This window comes from Hyperoodon ampullatus (assembly GCF_949752795.1).
Source record: "Hyperoodon ampullatus genome assembly, chromosome: 4".
Classification (NCBI taxonomy): Eukaryota; Metazoa; Chordata; class Mammalia; order Artiodactyla; family Ziphiidae; genus Hyperoodon; species Hyperoodon ampullatus.
In genome coordinates, this window is record NC_136917.1 from 70,924,661 (window position 1) to 70,938,318 (window position 13,658).

Here is a 13,658-nt window from a genome sequence, read left to right on the forward strand (position 1 = left end):
AGTTACCAGAAATAGAAGAAGTGCACAGAGAGAATAGTCTGAATGTTCTTGCCTAGTGATTTTTTTTCCTTTTTTTTTAAAATTAATTTTATTTTTTTATTAGTTTCTGCTTTATAACAAAGTGAATCAGTCATACATATACATCTGTTCCCACATCCCCTCCCTCATGCATCTCCCTCCCTCCCACCCTCCCCATCCCACCCCTCCAGGCGGTCACAAAGCACCGAGCTGATCTCCCTGTGCTCTGCGGCTGCTTCCCACTATCTATCTACCTTACGTTTGGTAGTGTATATATGTCCATGCCTCACTTTCGCTTTGTCACAGCTTACCCTTCCCCCTCCCCATATCCTCAAGTCCATTCACAAGTAGGTCTGTGTCTTTATTCCCGTTTTACCCCTAGGTTCTTCATGACATTTTTTTTTAAATTCCATATATATGTGTTAGCATACGGTATTTGTCTTTCTCTTTCTGACTTACTTCACTCTGTATGACAGACTCTAGGTCTATCCACCTCATTACAAATAGCTCAGTTTCGTTTCTTTTTATGGCTGAGTAATATTCCATTGTATATATGTGCCACATCTTCTTTATCCATTCATCCGATGATTTGCCTAGTGATTTTATCATTCATTTTATGGTATAGATCTACAAATGCCTTAGTTTTGGTTCTCTCAGAGGCAGACCTTAGACAAGGATTAGGGTAAATGTACTTTATTTGTGGAGTGTAGGTGACATCTGTAGGGTAGTGGGGAAGGAAATTAGGGAGAAAGGAGGCCAATAAAAGGTGCACAATTAAGCCATTTACTGCAGCATGCTTAATCCTGTGGAGAAGCTCTGGAAAATGGTACAAAACACACATTTCAGAATTATTTCATTGAAGGAGCACAGTGTTGGGGGTATTTCTGCATCTATCCTGGGGAGTTGTTAGTTGGGGTTTCTCCTGGGGGGTTACTAATTGCTCAGCACTTCTGGATTTCTGTACAGACAGGGAGCATAGCTGTCCCCAATTCTGAGGGTGAGGTAGAGGAAAGGAGCCCTTTGGCACAGAGATGCAGATACTCATAGGAAGGTGGTTAGAGGACACTGATAAGATTGGAGGGATATTCTCAGGGTACTGACAATGTCTGCTATAAGAACTATTTTATTAATTTGTTAATACATTAAGAAAAATTTCAGCAAACCTTTTAGTCAGCAATGAGCGCAAAGGACTGGAAGTATATGCATAATAAAAATTAAGTACTAAAATTTTTCCTAAGAAATTTGATAATGGGTAACATTTACCATCCACCATGGAGGTTGTGGTGGTACCACTGACCTCCTAAAAACCAGAAGGCAGGGAAATGCAAATTAAAACAACCATGGGATACCACTACACACCTATTAGAAAGGCCAAAATCCAGAATATTGACAACACGAAATGCTGGAATGGATGTGGAGCAACAGGAACTCTCATTCATTGCTGGTAGGAATGCAAAATGATACAGCCACTTTGGAAGGCAGTTTGGCAGTTTCTTATAATACTAACATACTCTTACTATATGATCCAACAATCATACTCCTTAGTATTTACCTAAAAGAGATGAAAATATATGTCCACACAAAAACCTGCACATAGCTGTTTACAGCAACTTTATTCATAATTTCCTAAACTTGGAAGCAACCAATATGTCCTTCAGTAAGTGAATGGGTAAATAAGCTGAGATACATATAGACAATGGAATATTATCCAGCACTAAAAAGAAATGAGCTATCAAGCCATGAAAAGACGTGGAGGAAAGTTGAATTCATATTACTAAGTAAAAGAAGCCAATCTTAAAAAGCTACATACTGTATGATTCTAACTATATGACATTCTGGAAAAGGTACAACTATGAAGACAGTAAAACGATCAGTGGTTGCCAAGGACTGGGTGTAGGAGAGGATGAAAAAATAGGGCACAGAGGATTTTTAGGGCAGTGAAAGTACTCTGTATGAAACTGTAATAGTGGATATGTCATTATACACTTTTCCAAACCTGTAGAATACACAACACCAAGAGTGAACCCTAATGTAAAACTATGGTCTTGGGCTTCCCTGGTGGCGCAGATGGTTGAGAGTCCGCCTGCCGATGCAGGGGACACGGGTTCGTGCCCCGGTCCAGGAAGATCCCATATGCCGCGGAGCGGCTGGGCCCGTGAGCCATGGCTGCTGAGCCTGCGCGTCCAGAGCCTGTGCTCCGCAACGGGAGAGGCCACAACAGTGAGAGGCCCGCGTACCGCAAAAACAAACAAACAAACAAAAAAAAAAACTATGGTCTTTCAGTGACAATGATGTGTCAATGGAGGTTCATTGATTTTGGCAAATATACCACTCTGGTGGAGGATGTTCATAGCAGCACTATTCCAGCCAAAGACTAGAAACTACCCAAATGCACATCAATGGTAGAATGAATAAACTTTAGTATATATACCCAATGGAATTCTGTACAGTAATGAGAACGAGCAAATGACAGCTACAAGGTCAATATAAGGAGTCTTACAAGCATAACTGACGTGTAAGAGTACATGTAGTTTGATTCCACTTACTGAAAGTTCAAAAACAGGTAAAGCTAGTCTAAGAGGTTAAAGTTAGGATAGTGGCTACCCTGGTCATGGGTGGAGGGAGGGGAAGAAGGAATGTAATTACTGGAAAAGTGTATGGGGTAGCTTCTGGGGTGCTGGTACCATTCTATTTTTAGATCCAGGTGCTGGTTAAAAGTGTGTTTAGTTTGTGAAAATTCACTGAGCTGTGCATTCGCCATATGTGCACTTTTATGTGTGTATGCTATATTTTAACAAAAGTTTACTTTAAAAACATTAGTGATCATGAAACAGAGTCCATGAACAAATGTCACGAAGGAAAAGATCTTAACTAGCAGGTGTATGAAGACATCAATCTCCAGTTTTTAAAATATACCCTTCTCAAGAAAAAAGCAATACTTCTGATGGGGCAGTGTGCTTTAAATTATTTGGCAATATTCAACAAACACATGAAAAGATGCTCAACATCACTAATCATTAGAGAAATGCGAATCAAAACCACAATGTGGTATCACCTCACACTTGTCAGAATGGCCATCATTAAAATACCTAGAAACAATAAATGCTGGAGAGGGTGTGGAGAAAAGTGAACCCTCCTGCACTGTTGGTGGGAATGTAAATTGATACAGCTACTATGGAGAACAGTATGGAGGTTCCTTAAAAAAATAAAAATAGAACTACCATACGATCCAGCAATCCCACTACTGGGCATATACCCTGAGAAAACCATAATTCAAAAAGAGACATGTACCACAATGTTCATTGCAGCACTATTTACAATAGCCAGGACATGGAAACACCTTAAATGTCCATCGACAGATGAATGGATAAAGAAGATGTGGCACATATATACAATGGAATATTACTCAGCCATAAAAAGGAATGAAATTCATTTATTTGTAGAGAGGTGGATGGACCTAGAGTCCGTTATACAGAGTGAAATAAGTCAGAAAGAGAAAAACAAATACTGTGTGCTAACGTACATATATGGAATCTAAAAAAAAAACGGTACTGATGAACCTAGTGGCAGAGCAGGAATAAAGACGCAGACATCGAGAATGGACTTGAGGACACAGCGGGGGAAGGAGAAGCTGGGATGAAGTGAGGGAGTAGCATTGACATATATACACTACCAAATGTAAAATGGATGGCTAGTGGGAAGCTGCTGCATAGCACAGGGAGATCAGCTTGATGCTTTGTGTCTCCCTGGAGGGATGGGTTAGGGAGGATGGGAGGGAGGCTCAAGCAGGAGGGGATATGGGGATATATGTATACACATAGCTGACTTACTTTGTTGTACAGCAGAAAGTAACACAACATTGTAAAGCAATTATACTCCAATAAAGATATTAAAAAAATAAATAAATTATTTGGCAATGCTGTTATTTTTATAATTGCAGGGAAAACTGATATCTTTTTTTTGAATTTACAATTTCTAGAATAATTTCCTAAGTAAAATAATGAATTTTTAAAAACTGTAGTTATCACATAGAGTTAGAAAATAACAAAAATTTTTGTAACAAAACTAACATACGCAAAACAAAACAAAACACCAGGCTGTCAAAAGCTGTTTCTCTTTTTGCTGCCCATCATCAGTCAGATGGTGGAACTGCCTTTGAACATTTACTTTTAAATCAACCTAGATGTCTGACAATGACATTAGGCATTTTTATAGATAAATACTCTAAATATTGTTGTATATTATTCAAAGTCAGTTAGAAATCTTTAACCAAAATTCAACAAACTTAACACCCAAACTTCAGCTTTTAAGCAAATTTCAGTAACTGAAAACAACACTTACAAACAGAAAGATTTTGAAAGTTGTCCCTAAAAAACAACAGAGTAACTAAACAACTTAACCAAAGCTAGTGGCTTTAAATTTTAATTTTGAAATTCTGTAAAAGCGATTGGCAGTATCTCAATTTCTTGGAAGAATCTTTTGAATGAACTCTGTTTTTAGTAGGATAAATTCGTATACGGGACTGCAATGAAAGGAGAAGGCCTAAGGTTTTGTTGCATTTAAAAGAATCAGAAACAAAAAGAGAAATAATTTGTACTTTGTATGGAGGTAAAAAGACAGTACCTATGAAAATATTTGGGCTCAAATATTTATGCAATACATTTAAATAGGACAAACTTAGAGTTTAGACAATCTTCCATTCAGCAGAGTTTGCTCTGAGCTTACCAGGTACTGCATCCTCTTTAGAGAGAATACAGTCTCAATTAAAAAATATTATGGTCTATATGGAAGAGTCAATTAAGGTGTCAACAAGTTTATTAGCCATAAATGCAAATTTAACAGATTTGCAGACAATTTTATGAAAAATTAAAAACAATAAGCTTACTTTAAAAATACATTGTTTAGGAAAAAAGGTAAAATGATATTATAAACAGATATGGCCAAGAAATTGAACAAAGTGAATATGTACTAAATGCTTAAATCTATAGGCATAGCTTGGAGATATCGTGGGTTCAGTTCCAGACCACAGCAATAAAGTGAATATCGCAATAAAAGAAGTCACACAAATTTTTCGGTTTCCCATTGCATATGAAAAATCATGCTTACACTACACTGTAGTCTATTAAGTGTCCGATAGCACTATATCTATAAAAACAATGCAGATATCTTAATTAAAAATACTTTATTGTTAAAAAATGCTAATCATCACCTGAACCTTCAGTGAGTCATAGTGGTAACATCAAAGATCACTGGTCACAGATCACCATAACAAATATAATAATGAAAAAGTTTGAAATATCGTTAGAATTACCAAAATGTGACACAGAGACATGAAGTGAGCAAATGCTGTTGAAAAATGGCACCATTAGACTTGCTCGACTCGGGTTGCCACAATCCTTCAATTTTTAAAAATTGTAATATCTGCAAAGTGCAGTAAAGTGAAGTGCAATAAAATACGTATGCCTGTATGTAGATATACATAAATTAAAAATTTTTAGAAATTATTTTTGAGAATAATTTTTGATAGCAATATTTTATAAGACCATTAACAGAATAAAGCCAATTTCTTTGACCAGTAAAGAACTATTCCAAAAATTATATAATTATTTTTAGTACCCTTTTTAGTCAACATTGTCCTAGTCTTGACAGTGTATGGTGTTCTCCAGTTAATTAAGCTTTTCCCTAAAAAGCCTACTGTTTTCAATACAGCTTCCTCATCCAGTCGTATCTTATCTTCTCTTTGTAGTGATCGGTAATGTGTTAAGACTATATACCGTTCCATTATATTACTTCTTTAAATAAGCTGATTTGTTTTTCAGATAAAGCAGAAATAAGAAGTTCTATTTTCTATTATTTTGACAATTGTGTTAAAGTCCCTGACTCATAATTCAGACACCTGTGCCATCTCTGCATCTGGTTTTATTATTTTATCTCATGATGATGAGTCATATTTTCTTTTTATTTATTTATTTATTTTAATATTTTGAGTGTATAAGAACAGGAGAGACTGAGGTAAATAATGTTTATTTTCTTGAAAGAGCACACCTTCTATCAGGCCATTAATGTGGTAGGTTGGGCCACTCTAGTCCCTGGTGAGCTGGGTTTGAGCTTGGTTGTTACTTTCATTACAATCTGTGCACCTCAGGCTTCAAAGTCCCCCAGCGGTGGAATATTGCTGCTTTCTACTCAGTGTGAGGCCTGGAGTCTCTGAGGGTGTCTTTTAACCCTCCTGCCCTCAGACCCCAACAGTCCCAGTGTGCCTGTGCCTCAGTGCTGAGTCTCTCTCAGCACTTCTGCCCCTCCCCGCAGTGGTAGGCTGCAGCTGTCTTGTACTCAGGCAGGATCCCAAGGGTTGGAAGGTTTCTCTTGATCACCTGTTTCACCTTCAGACTCAGGCAAGCCCTATATATCTGTGCCACAGAGGAGCTAGCTCTCTGTCCATTCTCCTGCTTTAACTCCAGTCTTTCTCATGACCACTTGGTTTAGGCCCGTGAAAAAGTTGGTGAGTAGGTGTAGACTCTGTGTCCTGGGGCTCCCAGGGACCCTGAACTGTACCAACCCATACTTTGCTTTCAGGAATTTATTAAATTTTCGGTGTTTTTTTCCTTACCCCTATCTATGGTGCATTTCTTCTCTTCCTGCTTCCCTGTCAGAAGTGAAATATTTAGTGGTTCTTGTCTCTACTTGGAGGAGTTTGTTACACTTTGGCTTTCAGTTTATTAGTTTTACCTAACAACCCTAGCTCTTTGATGGGCTCAAAAAATTATTATTTGTGTATTAGTCAGCTTGTTCTCATTGTTTGGGTGAGAGTAACTTTCACTTGTGACTTTCTACATTAGGTGTGGACAAACTTTGATTCATGGGCCAAATCCTGCCCATCACCTGTTTCTGTGAATACAGTTTTACTGGAACACAGCCATGCTCACGTTGCTTATATATTTTCTGTGGCTACACATTGAGTAGTCGTGGCAGAGACCATATGGCCTGTAAAGCAAAAATTATTTAGTATCTAGCCTTTTACAGAAAAAGTTGGCCAACCCTTGTTCCACATATTAAACAGAAGCAGAAGTCCCCTTGATACTATTAAAATTTTGTTGCATCCTGGAAGGAAATTCCAAACTTTGAAGGAGACTTACTGTGTTTCTTGGTTAGAAGTGAGAATGACTATTCTCTGTATTCCACATTGCTGATTTTTTACCAGTGTACATGTCTTGTGTTGGATTAACCAGACTTTCAGATCTGGATACTTGTTTGGAAAATGTTAGGTCTTGTTTTTAAAAATGTATGTTTGCTTATGAAAATGATACTATGGACTGAATTTTGAGTTGTTTTTCTAATGATGTTGCATGGCTTGCATTAATCCATTTATCCTTATCCTCCTAGGTTCCAAGGACTTCCTTATAAGGCCTCTGGTAGAGGTTATTGGATTATTGAGATAAGTGTGATAAAGGAAAAAAATTTACATGCAGTTAATAATTTATATGCCCCTGCTATCTCTGGACTTCTTTAACTGGCTGTATTAGTCAGGTCTGTTAATAAGTGTGAATTTGTAACTATTTAGGTATCATTGCCAGGGAAATAAGAAATATAGTCATCAATATTTTCTTGAGTTTTAGTTTTTCTAATTATAAGCTTATTTGGAAATTAATCTACAGGAGAAATTACAAAAATAAGTTAATCATGGCCATGTTTTAACACTCAGTTTATTTTCATCTAGTCCTTTTTAAGAATATAATTAATTGAATTTTGTCAAATGTGTTTTTTTGCATCCATTGAGATGATCATATGATTTTCATCTTTCATTTTGTCAATGTGGTGTATCGCATTGATTGATTTGCAGATCCCTGTATCCATGGAATAAATCCCACTTGATCATGATGTATTATCCTTTTAATATGCTATTGAATTCACTTTGCTAATATTTTGTTGAGGATTTTTAAATCTATTGTCGTCGGGGATATCGGCTTGTACATTTCTGGTAGCATCCTTGTCTGGTTTTGGTATCAGGGTAATGCTGGCCTCGTCAAATGAATTTGGAAGTGTTCCCTCCTCTTCGATTTTTTGGAAGAGTTGAGAAGATTGATATTAATTCTTTTCTAAATGTTTGGTGGAATTCACCAGGGAAGCTATGTAGTCCTGGACTTTTTTGAGAGGTTTCTGATTACTGATTCAGTCTCCTTGCTAGTAATCAGTCTGTTCAGATTTTCTGTTTCTTCATACTTCATTCCCAGTAGGTTGTACGTTTCTAGAAATTTATCCATTTTTCCTAGGTTGTTCAATTTGTTGGCATATAATTGTTCATAGTGGTCTCTTATGATCCTTCATATTTCTGTGGCATCAGTTGTAATTTCTCCTCTTTCATTTCTGGTTTTATTTATTGGAGTCCTCTCTCCTTTTTTTCTTGGTGAGCCTAGCTAAAGCTTTGTCGATTTTGTTTATCTTTTCAAAGACTCAGCCTTTAGTTTCATTGATCTTTCCTGTGGTCTTTTTAGTCTCTATTTCATTTATTTCTGCTCTGATCTTTGTTATTTCCTTCCTTCTACTAATTTTGGGCTTTGTTTGTTCTTTTTCTAGTTCTAGGTGCAAAGTAGTGTTGTTTATTTGAGATCTTTCTTGTTTCTTGATGTAGGCATTTATCACTATGAACTTCCTACACTTATTCTTAAATTCAGTGAATATGTGAACATTGAGGCTGTGTGAAAATATGGGTGTTCCTTGTGCTTTGCATGTGGGATGCCCTGGGCTGAGGAAATTCCCAGGAGCTAAGTTGTTGCTTCACTACCTTGGGGTCATAAGCATCTTCTGTTCCTGTCTCAGCATTAGCTGGAGAGCCTAACATTTATTGCTAGCACTCCCACCCTCACCTGCAACTCTCTCAGAGGGCTTGTGGCTGGCCCTATGGGAGATCAGATGTTTGTTTGACACCCTTGATGACAAAGAAACCACGATCTTGTTCTGTGGACTGTCCTTTTAAGTGTATGATCATATTTTCAAGCAATTGGTTTTACATTCAACCTCAAAACTTGCCCAATTCTCCATGAAGTTCCACTGCCAGCAGCTTGCAAGAGGCGAATGCTGATTTAGCTCATAGGATGCATTGAGCCACATTGCCATGGTAACCAGCAGACAAACCTGAGAGAAGCAAGGCTGCAGAGGAACTGTAGCCATCGCCAAACAACAAATCAAAGAGAAGTGTTTCAGGAGAGATTTCTAATTATCACACATTTGTCCTTGCAGCCAAACCAGAGAGTAAGGGAAATGGCTCCATCGGCACTGGCATCTTTAAGTCACAGAATCACAGAAACTTTCCTGTGCTCCTTTAGGAATTCTCTAGAGCCTCCTGCTGCCTTAAGGTATAAAGAAATAGATTCTTAGACTGACCTTTTCCTTAGAGTTATCACCAAGTCCTTAGCAGTGATACCTATAATGCCCTATAGCTTAAGATATTTTACGGGCAGCAAGGCAATTAAAAAAGTCTCACATCTGTAATCCTGATAGCTAATAATATCTGAAATGGTTCTCTGACATCTTGAAGAGGTTGCCTCTGTTTCTTTCTTATTTCTTTTTTTTTCCTTTTCTGCATCCTCTTTAATATAAGCAAACTTATTTCAGTAAGCCTTAATGCAAGTGGAGTACAAACTGATATGTTTATAAACAATTATATGCAAATTGTGTTACAGTAAGACAGTCAGGGTTCCTAGAGTAACAATTGGTAACATCCATGTTTGCTCATGAAAAGAGTGCTCAAGGTTACAAAGCTGTCACTAAAGATTTATAATTTGCTGGGGAAATAGCTATAGAGATCCTTTTCCTACTTTTAAATATGCTGAGATCAAGGCTATCCAATCCTTGAGATGGGAGAGGTGATAAATGAAGACACAGCATCACATGAAAAAAATTCAGGTTGCCCTTGTTAAGAGAGCGACTTCAACCTTCTCCTTGCATTTTGCCCAGTCTGCAAAGGTGTCTGCTTTAGTAGCCATCTTTAACATCTCTTCTGCATTAATTCATATTTCTGAGTGGCATATGCTGGAGGCTGGCTTGAATCACCTTTGTTTTATTAAAGGTACATTTAAGGTCAACTACCACTAACTGCATTGTTAAATATTGATTTAGCCATTTGAATTAATGTAATTTTCAGTCCTTTCCCTTCTTAATGTACATCAGCACCCCTGTGACCCTGTCGGACAGAAGATCAATATGTGGGCACTCAGCTAGTATTGAAGCTGGATTGACTGCTTTCTGTGCTTGCTTGTTTTCCCGTGGAAGCCAAAGTGTTCAGGATAATGGGCCATTTGCTTATCGGCCAACAACCTGCAAAACTTCTGAATGCTTTCATCTCTTGCAGAATGTCTCTGACCTACTTAGCGGTCAGTGTTTCTCAGGGTTCTGAGTGATAGGTTTCCTTTGTTGAGGGAAGAACAGTATCCAGAAAGCAAAAAAAACAAACCTGCAAGACTGTAACAGCAAGGTCAGCACTACATGGATTCATAACATTTTAGAACCCAAACAAGCCTTAGAATTCCTTTACTCAGGACTCTTCTTTTATTTATTTATTTAATCGTGAGTTTAAATGACTTTTCAAACTGCTGGGGTCAGAACTAGAATCCTGGACTTTCAAATATTCTTCATCGTAGTTAATGACCTCTAGACCATATCATTTGTCTTTCTGCAAAGTGAGGCAAAGTAAAGGAATTTTGTGATTATATTCATTACAGATATCATCAAATAAGGCCAAAGAGAGCTTGGTATTAAAATGAAATAGTAGATCTTGGCACAGACCAAATGACGACACTATCCCTAAAGAGGTACACAATGATATTGCCTCCTTTGGAAATTTTTAGCTTGGCTCTCGAACAACTAGACAGTACCAACTGGCTTCACTTATTCTAGTTTAACATAAAACTAGAAGAAAAACTTTGATATTGAGATCATAATCTGTAGTTGATGTATGTTCTTTTCCTCCCTAGGCTCCATTTAAGTTTAGAGGTTCCAGGGGGCCATGTTTGCCTCCGTATATATTCTTTGCCTAAGAATATAGCAAACCTTTGAGGAAACAGAGTCAAGAGTTGGAAAGAGAGAGACCAAATCCTGGTAACATGAAGTGTCTGGATCCAGCCATGCCTGAAGCTAATGATATCCCTGAAAATTTAGCTTATATAAATCAATTAATTTGCTTAAGATTTTTTTTTTAAACCACAGCCAGGAGTCTCGAATTCCTGGCAAATATCTAAGCTGAGGTGGGTATATGAGAAATACTTGAACCTTGATTAGTGTAGTGGCAAGCTTGCGTCTAAGTCATAAGATGCTTTCACGGTAAATTCTTATAGCATTTCTAAGTGTGTTATAAAATAAAAGGCCGGGGATGACTCTCTAGTAAACATCTATATCCAAGATCTCTCTCTCTCTCTTCAGTTTGCATCTAGACAAACACTTTATCTGCAGCGTAAGCATTGTAAATTGACATTTTATTTTCAAAGCTCTTACATAATGTCATTGCTTTCTAGTGTTTAATAACATCTTAATGACTATAGGGTATCTCCTTCATGTAAAAGCCATAATTAACAAAGTTGGTTTTTTGCCCAAACTTTCACTTCAGAAAAGGCTGTTCTATTCCAAAACTGAAATTGATTCTCCATTAAGAAAGGATATCACAGAGATTGAAATGATAGATGTTTAGAACTATAATTCTAAAGACTAACCTCAGAGATGGGTGCAGGACTCTCAATTTACAGGTAACACTGAGACTCAGAGGGTTAGGTGATGTGGCCTGTGAAGGTAACACTGGTACCCACTTCTCCAGCCATGCACTTTTTCCCACTCTGACTTTCATAGTCTAATGGACTTAATAGTCTTCCTTCTCTTACTTGGCAGCATTCTGGGAGGTACTTTCTATTGCAGAGCTGTCTGGGGTCAAACAGTTCTCATGTTTAGATGATATAGGACCGTGGCACTATTTAAAGACAGCCTCAGAAGTAATTTAGTTTATGCCCACACTCTCTAAGTGCAAAGGTGTAGTAGCACTCCAGTCTCAGTGGAGATGAGGGAATGTAATTAGAAAGTAGAAGTTTAAACCAGGCAAGAAGAATTAAATTAACTGGAACAAACACAATAAAGAGAATCAAATCTTTTGTCTCAGCACCTGGTTACACAATGAAGCACAGGGATCAATGACAAAGCCCACACAGCTTTTTGGTGGCATCTCTACCTGCTAAAGATGGCATTGGTAGCAGATGTGATCATTCCATTTCTTTGGGTGGTTTTTATTTTCATCACATAGACCTCCTTGCAAACACTCTGTAGTTATGTGCAATTAAATGAACTCACTCATTGATGTAAAGGAGGTTTGAAATATAAAAAAATACTAGATATTGATGACTTTGACTCTTTTTATGTGTTGGCTGATGTATACACAGAGCAAAAGTCTATAAGCCCTAAAGCATCAAAATTATAAAACATCTGGATGTGAAGTTCATAAAGCTGAAACTACTTTTTTCTTAAACAAAGGCAGATGCTTTGTGTAGATGGATATCTCTTTTCTGTGTTCTAGGCATTTACTTTCATTTTTGAAAGGCTTTTAAGTGCTACATGAGGCACCTGGCCCTGGAGTGAAAAGAGATTAAAAACACCTTGGGGAATCTTAATTCCCTCTAAATCACTTTTTCCCCCTCAAAAAAAAAAAAAAAAAAAAAAAACAGAGTTGGTCTCAAATGAAAGAAATATGGAACCTTACCTACCTTATGAATAATCTCCTCTCTTTTCTCCTCTCCTACTGCCCTAGAGTTCTAGGGCTTGCTGATAGATAGGTGGTGATTAAAAATTCTCATTGTGGCAATGTGCCTTGTGCCCTCTCTTTGTCGTTCTGCAGTTGGATATCAAAGCTGTAGTATCTATGTTCTTTGAAGACTAAGCAGGTTGGACCTGCAATTTAGATGAAAAAACAATTACTCTGTGTTAGCTTGCTTTTGGCAAGAGTGTATTAAACCTCATCTCACTGATGGGAAATAAAAGCTACACTTCATCTTCATGAATTTCAAATGAGAGGGAGAGAAAAAGAAGGAAACAGTGACTTCTCTGGCAGGAGCTTTTCTGCATAACCTTTCCCTGATGAGTTGGTTCCTTTCTTGAGAGAATACCCTTAGCATTGGCTTGGATAATAATGCATTTCTCTCCCATGCACAGGTGGTACAAATGATCATGCGGTTCTACTGGTGGGGAGGTTTTGAAACACAAAAAGCTGAAGTACATGCTGTGGCTTTTTTTTTTTTTTGAACTTATGAAAGTAAGAGAATTAATGGACACAATGAACTGATACCTTTTGTTGTAAACGTGTTTGGTTACTTGTGAACCAGCTACGTTTTAAGTTAGATGGGGCCTTAAGAAACACCATGCTGTCTTGAAGGGCTCATCTTAAAACCCCTAGTTCAGAGAGTTTCATTGGATCATCAACTTCTGAGTAATGTGTAGCACATTGCTTGGGTTGTCAGAATGAGCTCTTGGCTTTGGTCATTGAAGGAGAGCCTATGGACCCAAGTGGGCTGCTGCTGAGTGAGGACCAAACCAGCTCTTAGGAGGCCCATGCTTGCCAACAGTATTACTCAGTTAAAAAAACACTAAAGAAGCCTCAAAGGCAGTATTGC